This window comes from Pagrus pagrus, assembly GCF_965226575.1.
Source record: "Pagrus pagrus genome assembly, chromosome: 20".
Lineage (NCBI taxonomy): Eukaryota > Metazoa > Chordata > Actinopteri > Spariformes > Sparidae > Pagrus > Pagrus pagrus.
This window is the reverse complement of record NC_140207.1, coordinates 4554678-4568974: the sequence shown is the minus strand read 5'-3', so window position 1 is coordinate 4568974 and position 14297 is coordinate 4554678. Positions and strand designations below refer to the sequence as shown.

General features: G+C 40.7%; 1 protein-coding gene and 1 long non-coding RNA gene across 3 annotated transcripts in view; one reads left to right on the top strand and one right to left on the bottom strand.

Annotated features, from left to right (window-relative positions):
- LOC311249110 (cadherin-12-like) overlaps positions 1-4571 on the bottom strand; it is a 113074-nt gene extending 108503 nt beyond the window's left edge. Inside the window, exon 1 of the mRNA XM_084339858.1 lies at positions 4203-4571. The gene's annotated coding sequence lies outside the window, so the exon portion shown is untranslated. The remainder of the gene's footprint in view (positions 1-4202) is intronic.
- The window catches only part of LOC311249114, a 419388-nt gene that overhangs the window by 53319 nt on the left and 351772 nt on the right, over positions 1-14297 (top strand). The gene's annotated exons all lie outside the window — the stretch shown is intronic.

The following is a 14297-nucleotide window of genomic DNA, read 5'->3' as shown; positions in this document are numbered from 1 at the left end:
TCCTCGATATGAAATGGTATCTCCACGTAACTGCATCCTTCCTTCCTTCCTTCTATTTTCACCACTACTTCAAACAACATGCCTATACCACAGGGAAGGATATATTTGTTTGCTTTCCAGAAAAAGCCTCAGCATCACTAGGCTGCAGAAACTGAGGTTTTTTACCTCTGCAGAGTTTTTGTGCCATAGAGAGGAAGAAACAGCATGTCCAAAAAGCTGACAAACGAACAGAGACAAATCTATATAAATAATTGCTAAGTGGAGTGAAGAGGAGTTGCCCATCATTCAGAGCAGAAGCCTGCGCAATATCTCCTGGAGATTGAGAGTCATCCATCACTGCAAGACTTTAATTTGAGATGTTTAGGACTCTTGCTGATGATTGTCTGAGAGCCAGGGAGAGCCCCGTCTTAGAGGTCTGTAGGGGTCTTGGCAGAGTGTAGCTCGCTGTGGGAGAAATTGCTGCCTGACACAAAGCACGCTCATACAAGTATAATAGTTTCATCTGAGATTGGCCTTGAGTCTGCAGACAGAACAACCAAATCCATCTGATTAGCATTCAGATGCTTTAAACTGTGCAAGCTAGTTTCTGACAGTGAGCTTCTTACGTCATCTGGTGCTACAGAAACGCACACACATCCACAGACGCACACATAGATTCACGTATTCACACTCAGACACACCTCATTTAGAGCGGAATGATGTCAAAATGAGTCCATCGAGTGGGGGCGGAGATTGAAGAGCCCAAGGTAAAGAGAGTCTGGAGACTCCAAATAATCTCAAGTATTGATTCTATTTAAGACCAAGGCTCTTGATGGACACTTACTTCAAAATGCAGTGATAGGTGGCATATCAGGGTGACTGATCGCTGTAGTTCTGCTTACGGTAAAGGCTGCGGACCCTCCATAAATAACAGCTCACCCTGATCAAACAGCGCAGCGGATGCAAAGATATGATGACAGCTTAGTGGACATGAGCTTTAATTTACGGCCCAGCACTCAGTCTTTCCATTAGATTTACATGGACACAGTCAGAGTAGAGTAAGGCATAAGGACCGGGCTGCCTTCACAATCACCCTGACAAGTGGCCTGTCTTGCTGCGGCAGATGCATATCTGTTAGGCCATGAAGGCAGTTGATAATAACATGTTTTTGTTTTGGCTATTTCAGAGGTTTTCTGGTCCTACATGAGTATTTAAAACACTTGGATGTATTTGATGAGCCAAAAAAAAAATATGATATGATTTACACAGGTCTAGGGCTGCAACTAAACTTCATTAGCAATTAACCTGTCAATAATTTTCACAATGGATTAATCATTTAGACAAAAAACTTGAAAAAAGGCTCATTACAGTTAGGGTAGCAACGGTATGAGATTTTCACAGTACATTAAACGATAATTATTAGCAGTTGCGGTGACCCTTTACTAATTTTAAAAAATATTATGTCCTAACGGAAATGAAACTTGATATAAATGTTAATTATTCTTTTTACGACTCTAATAGGGTAGAATATAATATCGTAGATAACCAAATGTCAACCTTGAAAATGGCACATTGCTACAACCGTAATCACAATTTTGAGAGTGATGTTTTCAGATTTCAAACATCATAACTGACAAAGAAATGCAGCAAATCCTAAAAACAGTTGTGCTTGTCTGAAACAATTAAATGATGACGATGAAATTATTAATCGATCATCAAAATAGTTGGCGATTAATCTTCTCTCAATCGACTATTCAATTAATCAACATATTTTTTCCGCTCTGCATTGATCACACACAGTGAACCATATATCACCACTACAGTAATCTATGAACTCACACAAAAAAAGTCTTGAGTTAAATTAATCATACGTTCTAAAAACTAATCAAACTTGATTGAAGAGAGCTATCGTTAAATGTGTTAAAAACTTGTATGGACACACTCAAATGATTTCTTCCACCCGCAGGAATTGTGGTTGGATTTAAACTGTGCAAATCGAAGGCAGTGTGGTACAGCGTGTTACAAGGAGATCTGATGTAGCGCTACTCACTATAACACAATATGATAGGATGCTGCCTCCTGTCCTTGCTGCAAGGTTTCACCTGTCAAGGGCAGTGCTGAAAGTGTGCAGTATTTCCGTTCAGGGAGTTAAATTAGCACCTGCCACCTGCCAAATACATGGTGATTGTTGACTTGGCAGGTAGAAATTACAGGTAAGCTGCCACCATATATATTAAAAAATATATTTAGAAGTCAGTTCTAAAGAACAGTCAGGTATTAAGTGGCAGACAAAAAAACTGAGTGGACGGTAGAAATGTTAATTAACAAAAAATACAGAATTTTAGCATTCATATAAAAAGTTTGTCAACAGTTTAACTAATGCAACTATATACATTTCCTTCCACTTCACTCTGTCAGTAAATATGTGTTTTTATTTCCCAAAGATATGCACCTGAGCCAGGTAGTGTCACTGTCATCGCTTAATATACCACAAGTATATTGCGTGTCTCTTCATTCATCCCCTCTAATGCAGTTATAATACCTGAGTGGTTGGTGGCTGCATGCCCTGAATGCTCATTTTCTGCACAGTAGCCTCTGTGTACTCAAAGGGTCCAGCTCCTCTTTTCCTCTGGAAGTGGACTCCTTGGAGCGTAATTTGATTATTCCAAAGCAGGTGTTTTCAGCTGCTTGCTGATAAGAAGACTCGGTGCCTTTGACACTGAAGTGAGTTACATTAGATGTGCTTAAAGTAGAGGAAGGCAGGAGCTTATTTTTATTTATTTTTTTATCTTATCTGTAAGAGGAGATGGGATTGACTTTGAAAACCGGTGCTAGAATCCACGAGGCATTTCTACAGTTAGTCTAAACTAATGTTACACACATACTGGGAATGGTAAGGGAGTAATCTGCATTATCATTGGTGTATTAATAGTGAGGTACACTGGTTTTCTAAAGTCCACAAAAGGCAGTAGTCATTGGATTATGTCTTTGTCCATGTGGCTGCCAGATGCTCAGACGCTACATGCATTCGATGCAGCTCAGTACTTGAGATAATTGTGCCTTGGCAGAATTGAGATGCAAAGTTGATGGTGTAACAACTTGCAGTGGGACTGCTGATGTAACAATCAAATGTATAAGTTCACAGCAGATGTAGCGCGGCAGTGCTCTAGGGTACATTTCTATGTTTTGTGTCCTTATATTTTCTTTCAGGCTCATCCGAATAAGCATCTGTTACTGCGGAATGGGGGCAAGGTTGCATCTGTGATCCCATGTTTCTCTGCAAATCACACTCTGTCAAGCCTCTTTGATATCCTCTCAGATTGTTCTCTCTAATCCCTTTCCACAACACAAGAAGGGTCTTACCCACTAATAATATTGCTCATGTACACTGTGTGCAAACAATAGGAATAATCTCAAGGCTGTGATTGAGCCATCAGACCCCAATGTGCTCTTATTCTCAACTGAAAACAGTTTTATTAGCATTGCGCTGTCCATAGATACAACACTGTCTGTGCTACATTTAAACTGAATATATATATGGTTGTCCTTGAGACTGTCATTTCCATGTAGACTAGACTATTAATTTATATGATTCACATGTTATCACATATTTATCCTAGATAAACAGAAATGCAATGCAGTTGAAAACGGTTTGTAGTTTGGTGGCTTATTTGCGCACGGCTTAGATCAACTTGCCAAAACCACTTGACGTGCCATGGTGTGATAATCAGTGTTGAACACTTTCCAACACAGAGTTGAAAAGCTACACAGCCTTTCATATGCAGATGAATTAAAATAACTCAGACCTACAAATGGGGTCATTCATAGTGAAGTGTTGCCTGACATGTGAACCAATCTGCTTTAATTGACACTTGGTGGATTCTCATTTCATTCTACGAGCCGCGACAGAAAGCACAAGAGACACACAACTGCTCAAGTGTCTCCCGGTCGTCGGACTTGAACAGCAACTCCTCCGGTTGAAACATTGTCAAGGGCACAGCTGAAGCACATTTCATCACACTTAACCAGCTGTTAGATAGAAGTGTCTCAACTGTGTCTGCTGAGGCAGTGATGCCTATAACATCATCGGATAAAGCATCTTTGGTCAACAATAAAATGCACTTCAACTGCACAAAACTAGTATTTGCTGGAAAACAGTTTAAATTCTATAAAGGTGAAAAGTACTTGAAAGGCATACAGGCAGAAGGAGAAGACACACTTACCTTTAGTGGGACACTTTGGAGCAGAGACGCAGCCACTTTAATCCAAAATATTCACTGAATCAAACTGTCCTCCCACCTTTTTCCTTTGCTGCTTTTACTCCTCTTTTAATTCCCTCTCTCACCCTGCTTTCCTCTTTGGTGCCTCTCTTTCATTATCCCGCTCGCTGTTTACAGTTTGAGCCCACGCCGAAACAGAACGGATGCTTGTGAGTGAATGCGCCGCGCGAGTTACAGAGACAACAGCTTCAGAATAGCTGGAGAATACACGGGAGCTGTACCAAAGTGGAGCGTGTCTGTGCAGAATGACGACCGAGAGGGAGAGCTAGTGAGTGAGCGGTGAAGTGAGAGAAAGAAGCTTGTGTGTGTGCATGCATCAGAGGGTGAGAGAGTGAGAGAGGAAGTGTGTGTGAAGGAGAGAGAGAGAGAGAGAGAGAGAGAGCAGGTTTGTGAGCGCTGCTGGCTCAGTGGCGGGCGACAGTCGTGATTGCATTGGCGTAAGGCAGGCAGTAGCGCAAACCCCCCCCCCTTCCTCTTTCGTCAGGTCCCCAGAGCACTGGGGGATCTTCATCATCAAGCAGATTAAAGCCAACTAGCAAGCACCCTACCCCCAAACCCCCCAATGGCACACACACATACACACACAGAGCCGGTGGTGTGTGCTGTGGTCACCGGGGATATTCTAATCAGAGAGACACTTGGCGATGCGTCTTTTGTCCAGAGCTCATGTGTTTGCAGATCCTTCTAAAAGGTCCAGCTGAAACCAGAGACCTCCTCGCTCTCTTGCAGTCAGAAGGGAGTAAATTCATCTTCTCTTTTTTTTTAGAAAGAGAACAAGTCCATTAAGGCTCTGTGGAAGGTTGTGGTTGTTGAGCGTTTTGCAACTGGAAATTTGCCAGCAAGTTTTAAAGCTGTTTAAGCTGCTACAGTTGACTTGCTGCTAGCTATGTAGCCAATCTAATGACATTGACAAGTGCATGTTTACCACGGGGACATGTATTTTGCTTTAAGGCTCTGCTAGCCAAGTTGTGAGACGTTTTTCATGACAGTTTTCATGTTTGTTGACAAAGTAGACTCATTGCAGCAGAAAAAAAAAAAAATGCAGTTTTCAGAATATCTTTAGATTCCATGTCATTGGCTGCTGAACAGCTGGCTGTTAGTGTTACCGACACGCCACAATGGGCAACTGACAATTACTGCTTAATGCTAATACAATTTATATAAGATGATTTTATTGGCCAGTGTTTATGCAAATTGTTCCTCCGTTTATGTAGGTAAATATCCAGTGGCATTGCTACTGGCTAGATGAACACAGGGGTTGCCTCTTTTAGGGGAAAAAAAAAAAAGATAATTTGTCGCTTTTGGGTACCAACTTTGACATCATTTTTTTTTTCCTTGAAGGGAGGCCTCAAGGTATGTCATTTACACAGAATAGATATTGAAGTGGAGAAGAAACCCATTTTAGTTTCAGCCCGATTTAAATGGTAGTGTGATAGTGGGGAGATGGTGTATGAGAGACACATTCCAGGAAAATCACCCATTGTGATGATTCCCCCCCTCCCAGTGTTCACATCTGTAAGGAGTACTCTATAAAGTAAAAATTTGAGTTGGGGTTAGTGGCAAAGTTGTTAGGCTAAGGGTAGATTGTTACGGTTATTGAAATGAAATAATCAGTCAGTGTACAGGAAATGATGTTAAATCTCTACAATGTCCAGAGGTCAAGAGTAGGGCTGTAGCTATCGATTCTTTTTGGAATCGATTAATCTAGCACTTTATCGATCGATTAATCGATTAATCGTATATATATATATATTTTTTTTTTTGCATTTTTAAACAACCAAAACAAATAATGCATGACGAAAATGATGTGGCTGTAAAATGATCAACCATTTGGCTTTTATTTCTTAAAAAAACAGAGGTATTTCTTACAACTCAAACATTTGGCTCCAAAACTTTATTGCAATTTACCCATTTAGTGCAAGTGCAAACAATTAAATAACAAAACAGTTTCAACTTACTGTAAAACATGTATAACATGTAACACTATGAATCAATACAAACTTAAATAGTAACGGCCATTTTGCCTTAGTGTTGTCTTATACAACATTACAAAAAGGGATTGCACCTTCTAACCACCTACTAACAAATAATATATAATCTCTGGGATAGGCCTATTTGCTATGGTAACCTAGCAACCTATGTGTGTGCACGCATGCTGTGTTATATATAATTTTATGTTATACATAGCACCAAATCACAACAGAAGTCATTTAAGGTCACTTTTCCTATAGAACCGGTCCGGACCGTGTTCGTTTAATTAATAATTTCTTCATCGTCGCGCATCTACAATTCTCCTCCGCTCTGTTTTACGAAGGGAGGAGCTCCGGACCGACGTAAACAAACACACGTGCACACACACTTACAGACAGACAGAGAGAGAGAACATGTCACGTCGGTCTCAACTGTCTGTAAAGCAGATATCATATCTACGTTTTTTAAACGCGCACAAACTGATTCTGCTCTGGCATGTCATCTCGAGCCTTCGCAGTTCTCCGTCGTGGTGGCGGATACGCAATGCAATCTCCCCCGGGCTGCTGGAGAACCAGCGTGAGGACGTGAGTTTAGAGGACCAATCACAGCCCTTGCCGTCTCCGTTTCCCCTCGACGGAGTGACGGACACTTAAAAAATCTTTCATGCGCCCGGAGAGGCTCTCCGTCAGGCTCTCCGACGATGGCTCTCTGTGTCCGTGTACGGCACTTTACGCAGTAGTAACAACGGTCCGTGTGGAACATTCAAGATCCCTGCGCGTCATAGGAATTTAACGACGCTTCGAGGCAGAGTTTTTGCCTCGACCAATTTTTGTAATCGAGTAACTCGAGTAACTCGATGAATCGTTACAGCCCTAGTCAAGAGGAATTTTATGGTTAATTTAGGTTGAATTCAGGCCTCGCTTAAATGTATTGAATTTTCAATATAAACACCCTCATAATTACATTTTATGGACTGGACTTTATGGAGGTTCTGCTTTGTTGTCTTAAGTATGAGGATGAAGACTAGATTGAGGTGGGCATGTGAAAGCAGCTATTGTTTGGGTTACGAAATGCGTCATTAAATGTGTGCTGTCTATGAGCGAGTTGATAAAGCACATGTGTAGGGGAAATGGTCTGGGGTGCAGTGGGGGGCAGGGGAATCCAGTTGGAAGTGGAGGCATCAGCTGGGTTCTGCTAATACCCATAACCTCTCAAAGAGAAATGGCTAATAAAGAATCCCAACACCCCTCAGTCTATTCCCACCAGAGATCACCACAGAGAAAGAATTACATCATCTAAACATCAAAACTTCACGGGTTTCTCTGAAGTCTGGCAGTTGTCGCTGACGGTGACCTAAATTCTCTTATTTCCATGTTTTGCATGATTTGATGCACTGCTACTTGCCTTACTTGGAACTCAGATGTCATCTTGGCTCTCCCTCACAGACTGAGGAGCAACCACCAGCTTTAACCTTTAAAATTACACCTTGATACGGTCGGGGAATCAGAGGTGGCACGCATCAGTCTATGGAAAAGGTTATTGAGGCATTAGCATTTAGTCCTCTCTATATTTCATTCTGACTGTCTTGAAGATGGACAGGGCTCACAGTGAAACCTTTCTTTTCCCTTCATTCGCTTAAAATGACACTGCAAACCTGAACTTTGTATTCAGTACAGTTGACATTGTTGAAAATGTCCACATTTTCTTCAAATACCTTTAAAAAATACATCATTCTCTCTTTTAGTTTAACTTTCAAGACAGATGGCCTTGAAAATGAAAATTAATAGTAAAGTGCTTGACAGTGAGAACCACTTTATCTAAAGATAAGAAATAACAGTTTTGAAATCATGGTGGATTCCTCCATTTACTCCAGTTTTCCATTCATTCAATTTTCATTATCTTCTAATCTGATAGCAGACAGTGAATATCAAAGTCAGCAGAAGGAGACAAATCTAATGGATACAAATAATCCATTCCCACTCCTCAGAGAGAGAAATATAAAGAGAAAGCAATGTGGAGAAGAGCAACACTGAACTGAGCGAAAATGAGCCTCTTTTTAAAAATATGACTCTCAGAAGCTGAGGCAGTATTTGAATGTAGTTGTGCAGCGTTTTATACACTCAGCAGTCCTGGCTGACAACCCTGCTCCCAGATCAACCCTGTCCAGATGGCATGGCGTGGCCCTAGAGGACTCCATTTTTAATCCTCTTGGCACAGGCTCCACTAAGCAAGAGGTGGAACGGATGCTCTGAGTCAGACGTCAATCAGGGCATTTCATACTGGCCCGCTGCCGTGTGGGACACAAAAGTCTCCCCGCACAAGTGTGCATACAGGGCAGAGAGGGAGAAATGAATTGGCATCTGACTATACAAAGGATTGAGTGACATTTAATGCAAGTTCATGATAAATTGTTACTGGCTGGTCATGTAGGTGCACTGCTGATGTGATGGAGGTTTTAGCAGTGAAAACAACCTCCTGGAACAGATGCAGAAAATATTTCAACAACTCATTTGTTTAAATAATTGTAAAATGCAGTGTAGCATAGATGCACACAGCACATGTGGCCTGATTAAAAAGATAAAATCACGTACATCTTGCTGTTTGGAAGTTTTTTTGTATAAAGTTCAGCTTCATTTGAGTCATAGCATTTCATGCAAATGCAGATCAAAGAACTTCAAATGTAAATTCAACACTTCAAGAAGTAGAAGAAGGAAATAAACCGAATCTCAGAATTTCATCACACCCGACTTTATATGTTTTGAAACACCTCGTAGTCATTCATGTTTTTAAAAAAAAGAAAGAAGTGGAGTCAATGAAAGTTCAAAGCTCCCAGAATGGGATGAAATCAATATACTGGTCCACTGTTGTAGAAAAGTACTGTGGCGGTCTAAAGATAAATGATAAATGATGGAGAAGAGTAGCGTGGTGGTCAAAAAAATAAACAATGACTTAACATACTGGCTTGACTTCCTCAAAGGTCTCACAGGACTGCCATATCCGCATATCGGATTATATTTTAAAATATTTCTTACAAATACTAAAAGACACTTGAGTGAATTATAATGTCTGAGAATTGTTAATAAGCTAAGGGAGTATTTACACTGTAAAACTAATGCACAGTAATAATTCAGAATTAATTGCATCTGATTTGTCTGTTAATTTTAATTGGCCACCAGAGGAGTGCAATGGCTCATTTTTCTTTTCTTTAAAATTTCACTTGGCAACTGTTATAGCTACTGGAGTGCAAATGTGCTATTTGGGAAACGTCAAATAAGAAAGGACAAGGGAGGAAAGGTGTGCGTCCTGCTCATGTGGATGTTGACTTAGAAGCTAAAAAGGTGCTACAGATTCAATCTTTGACCCCCATTTCCTAACCCCAGGTTTTCTCTGTATGAGTTAGGCTTAAAATAGCATCAGTTATATCAGAACTGGAGAGTATGTTTAATTGAAAGAAGAGCAAAGAATGGACTTGAGGCTCTTATTCTTGTTAAAGATGTTTTTGAATTTCACCGACTAGCTTCGGGTGGAGTTGGAGTTGATTTACCAACTGGCTCTGCTGGTGGTAACACTCTCCGACTGTCTATCTGACCGGTTGTCGTTAGCATGGTAGGCAGTGATAGACAGATGTAGTAGTGAGTATTATGTATTATGTGACAAGTATTCCTGCCCTTTTCCAAACAATTCCTACTGGTTAGCATATTTAAGGATATCCAGTAAAGGAATTGCAAGAGTTTGGGCATGCTGCAGAGATTTGTGAAGGTTTTTGGATATTGTTTATAATGAAGATGTTTCCTGTTTGGTGTAATTTTGGTGGTGTAAATATGTGTTGATCAGCAGTGCAGTACATTAAGCTAGCTCATAATATTAAAATGTAGAATGTAGGGATAATGTAGAGACATAAGTTGAGGCTTCTAGGAAGGAAACACTCATATTGATTAAACATTTTACTCAAATCAATTTTTTTCCTTTCTGCTCACGTTCTTTCCTGGAGCATGTCTGGGATGAAATTGGGGCGGATGGATAGGGATGTGTTGCAGGACAACAAGGACCCAGGTGTACTTCTTATTAGCGGCTAAGCTAATGGAATCACCAGTCTGCCTCTCTCCAGATCATGCAGCTCAAGACAAGAGCAGCCTGTCCTGAGGGAAGCCAGGCCCAGAAGAGGGCATCTGGTGCTCTGGTCTGCCTCCTCTTCTCTGACTGGCTGCAATTACGAGCAGGAGAGACACAGGCATCATCCCGTAACAAATACACCAGGTCTGTGGATCATGATTTCTGGTAGTGTTGCACCTTGTTTTTGTACGGCCCAAAAGATAAATCCATGTAATATATAAGTCAGAAATAATCGAAACTGCTGGATTTTTCTTATTTTGTTATGGTTCATTATGATTCAGTATTGCATGTAGCCGGTGTATCTGACGGAGTCTTCACATACAGTTTCTCTTTCTTATTAAAAAAAATGACCAGTTGATTTATAATGTACCGCATTATGAAGCTACTCATGGAGTTACTACATTGTGTGTTACATTTCGGCTATTGCTGCCTTCAAAACTTGTAGCTAGACAAGCCAATGTTTATTTTAAGGCATGCCTGTCAGGATAACTATTTTTTTGGAGGGGCGGCGCGATGAAAGTGAACTTAAATGCTAAATATTTGATGCAGGGATGTTGAGTCAATCATTGCCTAACAGGCAATATACTGCCAATTCTGTTTTCGCCACTTTCTGTTGCCACCGTTTCAACACAAAGTCGACATACTAGCTCATTCACGTTAATGTCTTCTCCTCTCTCATTTGGCCGAACCCAGACTGTTCCCGCACTGCAGCTGTGGACCTCGGCTATGAAACCAACTCCATTTGAGCTTATTCTTCCAAACTTGTTAGCTGGAACTATGAAGTCGTCGAGAAAAACACCTTTTAGCCTAGAGTACCACATTATCTTCACTTCACCTGGTTGACTGTCACAGATGCTACACGTGTGTCTGTGTGTATGTGTGTGTGTGTGTGTGTGTGTGTGTGTGTGTGTGTGTGTGTGTAGGAGCTTCCTGAGCCCCGCCCACGGACAAATTCTGGCATTGAGAGCAGATGAGGAGAAGAAGAAACGTGTCTCAGTATAGTTTTACTTTTCTTTTCATGCAGTGGGAAGGAAAACTCTGCTGTTTATTCTGGCTAAAATGTTGGTGACGTTCTCATGAAGACAAGCATGTAAACACAGAGGGCAATATTGAGGTCAGCAGAAATGATACGATAAATCAATAATGTAATTCATAAAGGTCATGTCCACATATTCTACCATAAATAATGTATTTATTTTGACAGACCTGGTTTCGGGAAACCATCATGAAACTAGAAACAATAGTTAGATTTTTAAAAGCTTTATTGTTAATCTAGTCGTATTTGGTTCAGTGAGCTCATCCACATCCAGAGTGTTAAATCACAGCAGAAGTATCTTTGATTAAGCCTGCTCACATAAACAGACTCTTCACAATCAAGACCTGCGGCACAATGAGGAGAGAGTTTTTAAGGAAAACTCAAATTCTGAATACTGATCTCAATACTAGTGCTGCATCGATCTGTATGGAGCGGTAATTAAAATAGCCATGTGTTTCGCAGAGTTGCTTGACTGAGTGAGCCAAACACTCGGTCTGACAATGCCTCTGCAATACAGGTTGCCATTAACAACAATCAGTACAGGCACTAGGATTGAGACATCTAATCAGTTTCTCAAAGCTGTAATGCCAGCCTAATGAAAGAGATTAAAAATGCTTATTTGAGAGAATCCGGCGCGTGTTTCCCTGATGATGTTTTTTCTTCTCCCAGCTGAAGATGAAAGCAAGGTAATAATGCTAGGAGACTTATTCTCAACCAGGATTTGAGATATTGAACACGGAATTCATTATCATGTGTGAAAAATATTGTTGGGAGAAAAAACCACATGCAATTTGATTTCGAGTCATATCACTGTCTGCCTGCAAAATGTGCATGTCAGAGAAATTGACCCACAAATAAAATGGGGTCACATTTTTCAGCAGGTAGGAGTGAAAACTGTCTCAAAGTTTGGGTGATTTGACAATTTGATCAGCAATTTCCGCTAGTAATCAGTTCTGGCAGACACAAGCCCACTCCTGTCAGAGCCGCGGGCTGCTGCAAAATGAGCCCATATTACTTGTCTGCTGCAAAGGCTGAGGGATGTGTTGTCAGGCAAGCATTTGGCAAAGGTTTGGAGTAGGAGTGGGAAGGAGGAAACGCATTAAATACTGTGGAGAGATGAAGCGGCCAGTGTATGGGCTTTAGCCTGCAGAGGTGGAGGTATATTGAACGAGTGAACAAGGATGGGCTCAACAGCCAGGAGGGCTGTGGTGCAGAGACTGCCTCAGCTCACCGCAAGCTCTGAATTGTGCTCTGCAGCTACAGTATATTACCTTCCCTTCCTGTCCACCTGAATGCAGCCCACTGCCTCACAATGAACCTATTGAGAGTATTTTAGTATTTCACTCAGGCTGCATAATTCTTCCTCCAGCCTGCTGCTGTGAAAAGGATTTTATGTTGTTTCTTCATTTAGAAAGAAGTAACATAACCAAATGTGATGCTACGTTTGTAAAGGCCCGATGGTGTGCGGATGACACAGTTGCTCCACTGTGGTCTGATTTTCTGGCCACTGCAATGTGATGGGATAAGTACTGAGGTCTGTCCCATTAATGGTAGCAAGCCAACTTGGATGTTATGATGAAAACGAAAGACATGTAATCTCTGAGGGAGGGATGATGCCAGGGAAACGGCTTTCCTGTTTGTCCACAGCGGATTTAGATCCCTTCATCCCAGCTCTCCCCCACTGCCTCCACAGGGTTATTATTCTCTGAATTCCCACGGTGTGGCCAATCAACAGATGTGTTTAAACAGAATTTGTCTTCCCTCCCAATAAGCCTCCCCCACAACCAGTGATATTCTATCATGTAACAGAACATGGCATGTTTTTCAGGATAGCCAAGGTATTGTTTGCAAATGAGGTGTGTGTATAACTGACATTGAGCAAATGCTTCGTCCTTCAGCTAAAATATTGAGCTAAAACATTTAGCTTTAGGCTACATCTACTAGTGTTGTAATGATATGAATAAACGGTAACACAGTACTAAATAAGAGCACTGTTTTTTTTTAAATAGTGCATTTTTATTAGTTTAACATATGAATAATTCATCCAAACTTTTACTCCACTTTGCAGTGATCAGTCCTCATGGTGGTGGCTGAGGTTTGTGACATTTAACACAGTTGATAGGTCCAGTGCAGGGTTTTGGGGCAAGAAATTAAATATACTACAGGCAGGAATTGAATATATACTAATACTTTTTGACGATTTTTTTTTTATTACAAAAAAATTGCAATAATTCAGTGTTTACACAGATAATAATATAGAACACATCACCGAGGGACCTGTCAATTTTAAAATTATAGACAACTATCAACTGATGATAGCTTGCAGTCTACAATTTAAAACATACTTGAGCCGCAGCTTTGACTTACCAACAATGAGGTATCCAACTAGACAGCAATTGGAACAATCATCAAAGCTATTGTAATAACGAAACCACACGTCTGAGTATTTGTGTCTTTCTGACGCAGAGCTGCTCTCAAGACATTCAAACCACAGTGGAGGGGTTGTTTCAGGAAATGAAAGGAAAATTACATTTGCTATGAGTGCAATGAAAGAATATGTCAACAAATGCAACAAGTCAAACAACATGTTTTTATTTGGGCAACAAACAACCTCAACAACAGCATCTCAGTGTGGCAACCATGCATACAGTGCATTGGACACATTACTAAGATGCCATTTGATAAATTAGTGATTCTTGGTTCTGTTTTGTTCCCGATTGTCACCTGAAAAAATGTACCTGAATATTTTGAAAGGAGGACATAAAGTGTAGAGAGTAGGGATTGACCTATCATCAGACAATTATTGACCGATTATCGGGTCTGGTTTGTTCTTCGCATTTTTCCAACTATTGGTATCACCATTTTTTTGTGTGCGATTGCTGATAAATAAATTTCTGAATGCAGTACTCTGTCTGTAT